At 48.5% G+C, this 12,256-nt stretch overlaps 1 pseudogene; it reads left to right on the top strand.

The window, feature by feature from the left end:
• Positions 1–325: 325 nt before the first annotated feature.
• LOC122756495 lies at positions 326–3,931 on the top strand (annotated as a pseudogene).
• Positions 3,932–12,256: the final 8,325 nt, after the last annotated feature.

Below are 12,256 nucleotides of genomic sequence, written 5' to 3'. Positions count from 1 at the left end.
AAAAAATAAAATTTTCTACGTTCTAATAAACATTTTTTTTCACCGTGTTTCACATTCCAAGTGTTCCAACCGTAAATCAGGTGGACCTAATTACCATAAATCACAGGTCATTTATACAATTCGCTGTTCACTCCGAGTCACCTGTCCAATTAGTCGAAACTACGGCGTATCCACTTCGTAAACTTTACACCACTTTCTCACTCGTTACATCCTATACGGTCTTTTTCCGCTGCTTTATACCGTTCACGGCGGCAAGCTTAAATTTATTAAGTGCAGTCTAAGGAATCTGTCCACATTTTCAAAAGTGTGACCGTGCTCCGTGATTATGCCCATCGGGGACGATAAGAAGAAATTGTCCGCTGACAAACCCAGGTCTATTTTTTCACCACAAGGGCCCAAGAGTCCAATAATCCCAAGCATTTCGGTGAAAACGCCTGCGCAGATTTACGACGACTGTGCCACTCCATCCAAAGCCACAGTACAGCGCACAGCTAAAAGTATGGCTGCTTCCGATCTAGCGCTAGCCAAATTCATTTCGGTTTCTGACCGCTTAAGTTAATTTGAGGCTCAGATCAACACTCCTGAATCCGCAGCTCCAACCGTCACGATGCTTAGCGTCCGTCGCGACCAGGTCCGAACCCTATGGGACAAGGTTGGAATTCGACATCTGCTCAGAGTGCCTTGTGTCAGCAGGCGAAGCGGCAGCAGGCAACATGCCTATTCTTAGGGCTAAATACAGTTATTGCTATTCAGTCTATGAAAGGTGTATTGCCCAGCTCGTTGATAAAATCGAGCAGGGCACGTCTCAGTCCATTCCAGCCGCGAACGCTGCGCCACAGGCCTACATTTCCTCTGGCTGTCGGTTGCCTCCATGCAATACAGAAGTTTTCGTAGGCGACTATCTTCGCTGGCCGTCTTTCCGGGATCTTTTCACAGCCATTTATGTCAATAATCCACGGCTGACTCCGATTGAAAAATTATTCCATTTAAATGCCAAAACAAGTGACAACGCGCACATCGTTTCGATTTCGCCTCTCACCAACGAGGGTTTCCGCTCTGCGTGGGAAAACCTAATAGAGCGTTTCGAAAATAAACGATTATTGTTAAACAGTCAATTGAAAATACTGTTTAATGTGCAGTCGATACCACAGGAATCTGGGGCGGCCTTGAAGGTACTGCGAAGTACTGTTCAAGGTTGCTTGACTGCCTTAGAAATGTCAGGCATCAACACTGAGAACTGGGACTGCCTGCTGGTATATCTGTGTTCATCCAAGCTCCCGAAGATAACTCTCTTCTTATGGGACATAAGTAGAGCTGAACACCTTCCTCACAGAACGTCATCAAACCCTAGAGGCCATCGATGATGTAAGACCGTCCGTACCAAGTCAGTCACACTCCAAAGCGATGAACTCAAGTGGGCCCTCTAGAAAACTAAATTCCTATGAGACGAAAGTGGCTCCAAAATCGAAAAGTTGCGACTTGTGCAACAAGGAAAACCATCCTGTCCGTGTATGTCCGCGTTTTCTCCAAATGTCGGTTGACGACCGGTCAGCCTACATTAAACGGAAGCAGTTATGCTTAAACTGCTTTTCAAAGGGACATCAGCTTCGTGAGTGCAATAGTACGCAGAATTGTTTTACTTGCCGTGGCCGGCATCACACGTTGTTGCACCGAACAACCCCTTTTCCAGCAATTCAAGCCCTTCAAATCCTGCAAGGCCAATTTCTGCTAATCACGCCAATTTCGTTCCAAATGAGCAAGCTGGTGTTCAAAATTATTTCGCCACGGGCTCAAGAGCTATCCTTCTTGGCACTGCCGTAATCAATATTTCCCATCTTGGCACTAACATTAAGGCACGCGCCCTGATCGACTCCGGATCAGAGGCAACATTCATAACCGAGCGACTGTTCAATCTAAATAGATTGCCATTCCAGGTGGTTCAAGCCCAAGTCTCAGGCTTAAACCAAACAGTAGCCGCTCGGTCCAAGAAGCTCTGCAGTTTCACCATCCGATCTCCGACTAGGCCCGCGTTGCATTTGGAGACGACGGCCTATGTCCTCCCTCAACTAGCCGGAAATCTGCCTTCCTACCCAATTCCGCAAAATTTCCTTCGGGATCTTCCCGATTTTCCACTGGCGGATCCAAAATTCTATGAGAGCGCACAAACAGATGTCCTTATCGGAGCCGGCATTCTGCCTTCGGTGCTTCTGAGTGGAGCAAAAACCAACATCTGTGGCTCTCTCTTGGGGCAAGAGACCATTTTCGGCTGGGTACTAATTGGGCCAGTGTCAGCCTCAGCACAAAGCAGAATTTCCTCTTTTTCGACGCAGATCTCCCACGCGTACGATAATTCACTACTCACAAAATTTTGGGAGGTGGAGAATATACCAACAAAGTTGGTAAAAGAATCCGATTCCATGTGCGAGAAGAATTTCCTTCAAACGACCACGAGAAACGAGTGCGGCAAATATGTCGTTACTCTGCCTTTTCGCGATCCAGAACATATCGGTCTTTCTTTCATCTCTAGGTCTTTCGCATTGGCTCAGCTTTTAGGAAATGAGCAGCGTCTAAAAAGAGATGAGGCCTTCGGTGATCCAGGAATATCTTGACTTAAAGCATTCCTACCCATGATTGCAACGCCTATTATATGCCACATCACGCCGTCTTAAAACCGGAGAGCGTAACTACTAAACTCCGTGTAGTATTCAATGCCTCCAGCCCTTCATCGAATGGTACCAGTTTAAATGATATCCTTCATGCTGGCCCTGTCTTACAGTCCGACTTGACCATTCAAATTCTGAAGTGGCGCTATTTCCGATACGTGTTCAGCGCCGATATCGAAAAAATGTATGGGCAGATCTGGGTAGATCCGAAGCACACTCCTTTCCAACGAATACTTTTCCGTAACAATAGAGGGGAAATCAGAGATTTCGAATTGAAAACAGTAACCTTTGGAGTCAATTGCGCGCCTTTCCTGGCCTGGTAGAACTCAGCCATCCAAAAGCTAGCAATATCATTCGAAATTGCATGTATGTGGATGATGTTCTAGCCAGAGCTCCGAGACGCTCTGAATTCCGCCGGATTTCCATTGAGGAAATGGACCTCCAACCAAAAGGAAGGCAACCTCCGACGAATTCTTCTTCGTTCCGCCAGAGTTGGCTATTGAAACGACCTTTTCAAAACGCCAAGTCCTGTCCCAAATTGCCAAATTGTTCGACCCTGCAGGCTGGTTAGCGCCGTTTATCGTTCTAGCTAAAATTTTCATGCAGTAGATTTGGCTACAGGAGCTTGGGTGGGACGAAAACATTCCAAATGAGATTTTTCAGCGATGGCTTAATTTTCTCCGAAGTAATTCGGTTTTAGAGCAGATACGCATTCCACGCTGGCTCTCGTTTCATCCAGATTTCAAGGTCAAGCATCATGGCTTTTGCGATGCATCGCAAAAGGCTTATGGGGCGGCAATATATGTCCGCGTAGAATTGGCAGCACCATTATGGTGCAACTCCTAACCGCGAAAACCCGGGTAGCACCAGTCAAAACGGTTTCGCTCCCAAGACTGACGCTGTGCGGAGCGTTATTGCTTTCCGAAATGGCTGCAGCCATCATTCCGCAGATGCCTACGATCAACTCCGAACTTTACTGCTGGACGGACTCCACGATAGTGCTTGCATGGTTAAGCAAGCCAGCGTGCCAGTGGACCACATTTGTAGCCAATAGGGTGACGAAGATCGCACAGACCACAAAAACAGAAAATTGGTCTCATGTTCAATATGAGCATAATCCAGCAGACCTGGCAAGTAGAGGAGTTTTCCAAGATCTAGCCGATAGCCAGTTATGGTGGCACGGACCGACTTGGTTGCAAAATCCACGCAACCAATGGCCTACTCAGGTCGACAAATACAGCTACTGTTATTCTGTGTACTCGAGGTGAGATGCCAATCTTTAGGAGAAAATAGAAAAGGCGGCCGTTCAGTCCACTCAAGCTTTTGTCAGGGTTCACACACCTTCGACGACAGGGTGTCGTCTACACCAGTGGACACCGAAGTTTTCGCTTGTGATTATCTTTGGTGGCCCACATTCCGAGACCTTTTCATATATGTCCAAAATCCTCGTCTCACAACGGTGGAAAGGTTGTTTCACCTGCTTGCCAAGACGAATGGTGACGAATGAAGGGTTTAGTTCCGCGTGGCGAGGCCTTACGGATCGCTATGGTTAACAGTCACTTGAAGATTTTACACAGCCTGCCAACTGTCCACCAAGAGTCCGGGACTGCCTTAAGAGACCTACAGAGCACAATTCAAAGCTGTTTGACAGCCTTAAAGGCGTTCCCCATTCCAGTCGAGGCTTGGGATTGCCTCTTGGTGTTTATGGTGTCCGCAAAAGCTTTCCAAAACCACACTATTCTTGTGGGAGCAATCCATCCACAACAAGGCCGAAGTTCCAACTTGGAATAAGATGGATGCGTTCCTGACCGAGCGCCATCGTACTCTGGAGGCCGTCGACGAAGTCCGGCCTAGCGTTTCGGTGCAATTTCCGCCGAGATCAGCAACTGCGAATGCCCCACTGTGCAGGCTCAACTCATACGAGACCAGCGTGGCTTCAGCCCCCAAGGGGTATGATTTCTGTTCCAGGGAGAACCACCCTATTCGCTTATGTCCACGGTTCCTCGAAATGAATCTAAATGGTCGCTCCGACTACATCAAGAGAAGGAAGATCTGCCTGAACTGTTTTGCACGAGGGCACCAGCAACGGGATTGCACTAGTGCCCACAGCTTTTTCACATGCCACAGCCGGCATCACACCCTCCTACACCGCGGTAATCCCTTTGAGACCGCTCCATGTTCGTCTGCGACAGCCAGGACTCGGCCTGCACCTATTTCAGAAGGCACGGGCGCCTCAGAGAATCCCTCAGATGTGCAAGTATGCTTCGTTTCCGGTTCAAGAGCCGTTCTACTGGGCACTGCCCATTTGGGGTTCAACTTCCAAGAGCGAGCCCTAATTGACCCTGGGTCCGAAGAAATCTTCAGTACTGAACAGCTTTTCAACTTAATCCGACTTCCTTTCAAGACTATCCAGGCCCAAGTGTCCGGCCTAAACCAAACCGTGACCGGTCAAGTCACTAAGGTGTGTAATTTTTTTCGAGTCGATCGCCTTCCAGACCTGGGGTACAGTTAGAGACCGCAGCCGGAACTACGACGAGCAGTTCCGCCACGTACTATCTTCCACATCATGCCGTTCTCAACCCCAAAAATACAACTACTAAAGTGCGGGTAGTTTTCAATTTTCTAGCCCTTCCGCAATCGGGACCAGTATAAATGACATCCTTTACGTGCGGCCGGTCTTACAGTCCGACCTTACTATTCAAATCCCAAAGTGGCGATACTCTAAGTTCGCCTTTAATGCCGACATCGAGAAGATGTATCAGCAGATTTGGGTAGATCCCAAGCATGATCCTCTCCAGCACAATCTGTTTCGCAATTCCGATGGGGAAATCCGCGACTACGAACTAAAGGCGGTAACCTTCGGGATCAATTGTGCTCCATTCCTGGCGGTACTGGTTCTACAACAGCTTGTCGAAGACGAAGAGTCGAGGTATCCGCAGGCGAGTCAGATTATCCGACATGCTCGCTGGGGCAGACTGAAATACGGAGGCGCAAGTAGGCATCCGAGAGCTCCAGGAGGCCCTGGGTTCAGCGGGGTTCCCACATAGGAAGTGGACGTCCAATTGCAAGGCGATTTGGCAGACATCCAGACTGACAATCTCCTTCGTGCTGATTTTCTCGTAACCGACGCAGAGAGCACGGCCAAAACACTCGGCGTGCGGTTTAGGGCGACGTCTGACGAATTTTTCTTCACTCCTCCAGAATTGACCTCGGGGAATGACTTCCGGGAAAATTACTGGGCGCTCGATCAGATCCGCATTCCCCGCTGGGTCGCATTCCAACCACACTTGAAGGCGTATGGCGCCGCCATTTATATACGAGTTGAGGTTGGGTCCATGGTAGAGGCGCCCCCGGAAGATATTCTAGAGCGTTTTTCCACCCTCGACAAGGCGTTGCGAGTCCTCGCTTTCGTTCGTCGCTTTCTCCAGCGCGCGCGAAAGATCAAGGCTTCGTCTACTGAGATTGCGTCGGCCGAGCGTCTCATACTTTCCTACTTCACAAAAAGAAGTTGCATACTTAACTCATGGAAAGGTTACCCAAGGAACGGGCGTCCTTCTCGCGTCCCTTCACCCATACCGGTATGGACTATGCCGGACCCTTCTAGAACGGACCAGCCTGCCTTATTACAAAAGGGTATGTGTTGGTATTTGTGTGCTTCTCCACCAAGACCATTCATTTAGCTCACTACCTCACGACTGAGAAATTTCTTGCTGCTTTCGCCTGTTCTGTATCCCGAAGAGGATGCCCCCGTCAGGTTCAGTAGGACAATGGAAAGACATTTGTGGGTGTGGCGTCAAGAGTTTCAAGACTCTGTTCTACAATTATACGGCCACGCGTAAATACACATTCGAAGAGCTGTCCACGCTTTTAGCTAGGATCGAAGCGTGCTTGAGTTCGCGTCCACACGCGCCAATGTCCGAAAACCCCGCGGATGTACCGGTCGCAGAACCACAGCCAGCGGAACTCTTCAGACGTTCTTCGCCCCTCGTCCGTCACTTTACGGTGGCCCCAGCCACTCCTCGGCTCTCGACCGCCGCTCCACGGCGTTCTTCATCCGCTCGTCGGCAATCGCCCGGCGCTTCCCGACGTCTTTCAGCCGCTCCTCGGCCCTAGTCCGCCACACCACGGCGTTCCTCGGCCTCTTATGAGGATGCTCTCCGCTGGGCAGATCCTACCTTTTTTGAGAGCTTTCAAATTGATGTATTAATCGGGGCTGACATTTTACCGTCCGTAATGATGGATGGTACCCGACATAATATTTGTGGCTCTCTCCTGGGTCAAGAAACTATTTTCGGGTGGGTACTAACGGGGCCGATTTCTTATGGTAATCCGAATCGGGTCCCATCCTTCACGACTCTGGTGCACCCAATAGGCGAACCTGATTCGCTCGACGCGCTTCTCAGCAAGTTCTGGGAGGTGGAGGATCTACCAGTTAAGATGGTAAAAGAGTCTGATTCTTATTGTGAAAGGAACTTCATGTAAACTACGAAGAAAGATGTACGTGGTGATGCTCCCGTTCTGTGAGGTATTCGAGGTACATTGCGTTAGCTCAGTTTTTTTTAAACGAAAATCGTTTAAAAAGAGACTTTTCCCCCAAAAGAGCATTATGACAGCGGGATCCAGGAGTATGGGTCATATGAAAGAAGTTCCATCGACTTATAATTCTCCGACTTATCATCTTTCTCATCATGCGGTAGTTAAGACCAAAAGAACCACTACAAAGCTTCGCGTTGTATTTAACCGTTTATGTTTGTCGGCTAATAGAACCACCTTAAATAATATTCTTCTTGCTGGTCCAGTCCTACAGTCCGATCTAACGATCCAGATCCTGAAGTGGCGGTATTTTCAAAGGGTCTTCAGTGCGGACAATAAAAAAATGTATTAAAAGCATACCCTCTTTCAAAGAATTCTCTTCCAAAACAAAGAAGATATCCGAGACTTCAAATCGCAAACCGTTACTTTAGGGGTCAGCTGCGTCCGAATCGCCTCCGGGTTTCCGTTGAGGTAGTGGACATCAAACCACAACGGCGTACTGAAAGACGTCCCGGCGTCCGATAACCTTTTTCATAGAAAGTTCCTCGACATCGACGTCGAAAGCATAGTTAAACGCTCGTTATTCGGTATTCCGACCAATTCTATTTCGTCGCTCCTGAAATAGCTTCGGAACCCTTTTATACAAAGATTTTTCCCAAATCGCTAGGTTGTTCGATCTTGCCGGGTGGCTCGCTGCGTTCATTATCCGTTCCAAAATGTTCATGCGAGGGATTTGGTTGCAGGACTAAGGCTGGGACGATAAACTTCCTACCAAAATGAGTCCGAGGTGGAAATCCTTCTTAGATAAGTATTCCGACCTCAACCACATTCGCGTTCCGAGATGGGTGTGATATCAGCATGAGGTAACCAGAAAGCATCACGGATTCTGTGAGGCGTCTCAAAAGGGCTATGGAGTGGCTATCTACATGCACGTCGAGATGGGTCAAAAGATCTTGACTTGTCTGCTTACAGCCAAAACACGAGTGGATCTGGTGAAAACCGTATCCCTTCCCCGGCTAGAACTGTGTGGTGCCGTGTTGATGTCGCAAATGGTGACAGAAATCAGTCCGCATATGCCAATTGCCAGTTCAGATATCTACTGCTGGACAGATTCCAATATTGTTCTAGCCTGGTTACGAAAGCCTGCTTGCAACTGGACCACGTTTGTGGCAAACAGAATTGCAAAGATCACGAATGCGACATGTAACGAACTGATTTTGTTTGGTCTGCTCGCTACGGAATACGTGCGGGTAGCTCAGTAGATTTTTGTGGGTTCGTCACACCAAATTTATATTATAACGTAATCATTCGGTTACCAGTAATGACACTTGCAGTTTTCGTTGCTTGGGTCTTTATTCGTACTTAGCTTTACAATGCGGTATGATTACCGGGACGTCTCTGCTCTCCCGTCGTAGTGCTGGATGTTCTGTCCAGCGGCCTCCTGCCTCTGTCTCTGTCTCGCCGCTCCCGTCGTGCTGAGTGGCGCGGACCGTCGATGTTGGGCGCTCGTCACTTGGGCTGAGAATTGTTGTCGTACGCAGACTCACGGCAGCTAACGGCTGCGATCCCCAAGGCAAACGCCTGGTGGAACAGCAACACGCCAACCCCACGTCTGTTCGGACTGGTGGCGCCGGTACCACGCCTGCTCGGATCGCACGAACACACCAGGCTATCGCCGGGTTCAAGTACGCGGTCTCCTACATAGTCCTTCCTTGGGTTGGCTTCGCCTGTTGAATGCTTCCGGACTACCCGTCCTTCGTCGTATTGCACCTCAGCTACCTGCGTCTCAATTCGGAGACTTTCCTTGTCCCGAACGTCTTGACGTAGCGACTTGCTCCTTATTGACTACCACGGCTGTAGCTCCTCTGCTGATCTCGTTTCTTCACGTCGTTCTCCTTGACTGTGTCCAGCTTCCACCGTTCGGCCTGCTTATATAGGCCCCCTTTAACGGTTCATCCCTTTGGTCTCCAGTCTCCGGATCCAAAGTCCACGATTTTACCGTTGGCCCGATCCAAAGTTCAACTTGTACCGTTATTCACCTTTCAGCCTTCTGTCTCTTCAAACTCTCTTTTCTACAGGTTTAGAGTCTCCGCACTCTCTTTCTCCAGTTTCAGAGTCTCCGAACTCTCTTTCTCCAGTTCAGAGTCTCTAAACTGCCTTTCTCCTTGCTTTCGAACTGCCGATAGTACGCGTTGACTTGTTGCGTAACTGGCAACGGCAGGCCCTCCACATGCGATCACCATCTGCGTTTGCGCAGAGTTTTACCTCTTCACAGACACCAGTTGGGCACACGCTCAATCTGAACAAAACTCCACCGATCTAGCCAGTCATGACGTATCCCTTCATGAATTGGCAGGTAATTATCTCTGGTGGCACTGACGAGAGTAGCTGCAAGGGCCACGAGAGCTATGGTCAGCACAAAGCGACACTCATCTAGTGACAGAGCTAGAGCAGCGCGCGGTCAAAATGCATTTTGTCAAGGGCCCGTCTATCGACAGCCTCATACGTTTTTCCAAACTGGACAAGGTTTCGAGTTCTGACATATGTTCCACGTTTCCTAAAGCGCTGCCGCTAGGGCTCGATCCCGCCCAATTCACGCCCCACTAGTGAAGAAATCCGAGAAGCAAAAATAACTCTGATCTCCATTGGGCTGCACCAATACGGCCAAAAGCATCTGGCAGATAAAAGGCACTTTTCAGTGTCCTGTCCGTTACTGAATATGTTTCCATTCAAGACCAATACGGCATGCGGCCGCCTCACTGCCTCCAGGGGCCGACATTATGATGAACGCCATCCGATAATTCTCCTTTACGACTGTAGCCTGTCTCGCCTTCTCATCCAATTTGCTCAGCAGATTAGTCTTTACAGCGGTAGTACATTTATCGTACGCCTGATCCGATCGATGTATTGGACTCCTACTGCGGAGTTCCACTTCCTAGGGATTAGGGCTCTTTCCCCACTCTGGCGCCAAGGTGTAGTATGCCAATACTACGCCCTGATTTGCTTTATTTTCTAAACAGAAAAAATGTTTTAGAATGGCTCCTCGTCGTCGTGCCACCCTGTCCTTGGACAGCAGACGAACTCGAGGTATTCAATCCTACTGCTGCCCGGGAATCCATCCTCTTCGGAAGTGCAAGAGTTCCACAAACTAAGCGCTGAAAAGCGCCTTCGAGCAATACTTATTAATAACTGCCTCGCCCGTCAGCACTCAGGAGGAGACTTCCGCAGCCAAGAGGGATGCAAGAAGTGTGGAGGGAACCACCACACCCTACTCCATGATCCGATTCGATCCGCTTTGACAATGCCACCTCCGACACGCCGAGGGTGCCAGCCCGCTGCACTTCGTCCGATGTCCATTTCAGTCCCCAACGATCGCCCGCGTCCATCGGGGGCAACGTGCCCGCAATGTTTACGGCACGTAGACGGCAATGTAGACGGCAGTTTGAGCGGCAAAAGCTTTCGCTTTTCAAGTTCATCACTCCGCGGTCCCGCGGGACTATTTTGTTAGCTTTAAGTTAATATTAATCCAAGCTGCGACGAAATAAAGTAAAGTTCAGTGCATCAAAGACCCGACGTCTTCTTCTTCTGGGCATTCGACCAACTCCGCCAGCAGCGACCAGTGGACCCACAGTATCAAGCTTATCCGCCCACTCCGATCCGAACTCCGACTTTTTGATAGGAAATTTAACTCTCGAAAAATCTAAAGTCATTCTGCCATACACAATAATTTCATCTTTAATATTAATGTTATAGCTTAGAAGCTTTGTCATTCTTTTTAGTGAATTATGAAGCTGTGACATTGTATGAGGGGTTTCCCGGCAAGAGTAAAACACACAGTAGAATTAATTTCAATTGTTATAATTATTCACTGATTTACTTTAAGCTATGATTATGTACAGTACGTGTGAGTGTGTGTGTGTGTATAAAAAAAATAGATAGTTAGACCGGCGGCGGGCGTTCAGCGTCGTGTGCACATTCAGACTGATTTTTGGCCTCTCTCTCTCACATTGCGACAAGCAGCAAACTGAACATGCCGCCCGTCAATGCTAAACGTAGCATAAAAAATCTCGCTTGTCTGGTCTATCCTGGCAGGTGGGGTAGAATCTAGCGTGGAGAAAATGATACAAGGTTAGGTTAGGTTAGGTCGGAAGGCCCTCACGGGCCGCGCATAGGCCAATATGGCCCATAGCTGTCCGAATGTTTCTTTATGGACCTTGAGAATGCTTTCGCGGTTTTCGAAATCTTTTAGGATCGAGGTATTATTCGCGAAGGCAAGTAGTTTGCCTGGCTTCTACCTGGAGGCATCTTCTAGAAATGCCAGAACCTAGGTAGTTATACCCGTTACTCGTAGAGTAAAAGGGTATACTAGATTCGTTGAAAAGTATGTAACAGGCAGAAGGAAGCGTTTACGGCCATATAAAGTATATATATTCTTGATCAGGATCAATAGCAGAGTCGATATGGGCATGTCCGTCTGTCCGTCCGTCTGTCTGTCCGTCCGTCTGTCCTTATGAACGTCGAGATCTCAGGAACTACAAAAGCTAGAAAGTTGATTAGGCATGCAGACTCCAGGGACATAGACGCAGCGCAAGTTTGTCGAATCATGCTGCCACGCCCACTCTAACGCCCACAAACCGCCCAAAACTGCCACGCCCACACTTTTGAAAAATGTTTTAATATTTTTTCATTTTTGTATTGGTCTTGTAAGTTTCTATCAATTTGTCACAAAACTTTTTGCCACGCCCACTCTAACGCCCACAAACCGCCCAAAGCTGCCACGCCCACACTTTTGAGAAATGTTTCGATTGTGTTTCATTTTTGTATTAGTCTTGTAAATTTCTATCGATTTGCAAAAAAACTTTTTGCCACGCCCACTCTAACGCCCACAAACCGACTCTCCTTCGCACTTCTACTAGCTGAGTAACGGGTATCAGATAGTCGGGGAACTCGACTATAGCGTTCTCTCTTGTTTATTCTTGCCCTTGTTAGGGCCGGACACTTGCAAATGAGATGCTCTAAGATTTCAATTGGATTCATTTCCGGCATCTGGCGTTGTCGGT

Source organism: Drosophila santomea, chromosome 2L, assembly GCF_016746245.2.
Source record: "Drosophila santomea strain STO CAGO 1482 chromosome 2L, Prin_Dsan_1.1, whole genome shotgun sequence".
NCBI classification, from domain to species: domain Eukaryota; kingdom Metazoa; phylum Arthropoda; class Insecta; order Diptera; family Drosophilidae; genus Drosophila; species Drosophila santomea.
Note: the sequence above shows the minus strand (reverse complement) of the source record. Positions and strands in the feature narration are given on the sequence as shown.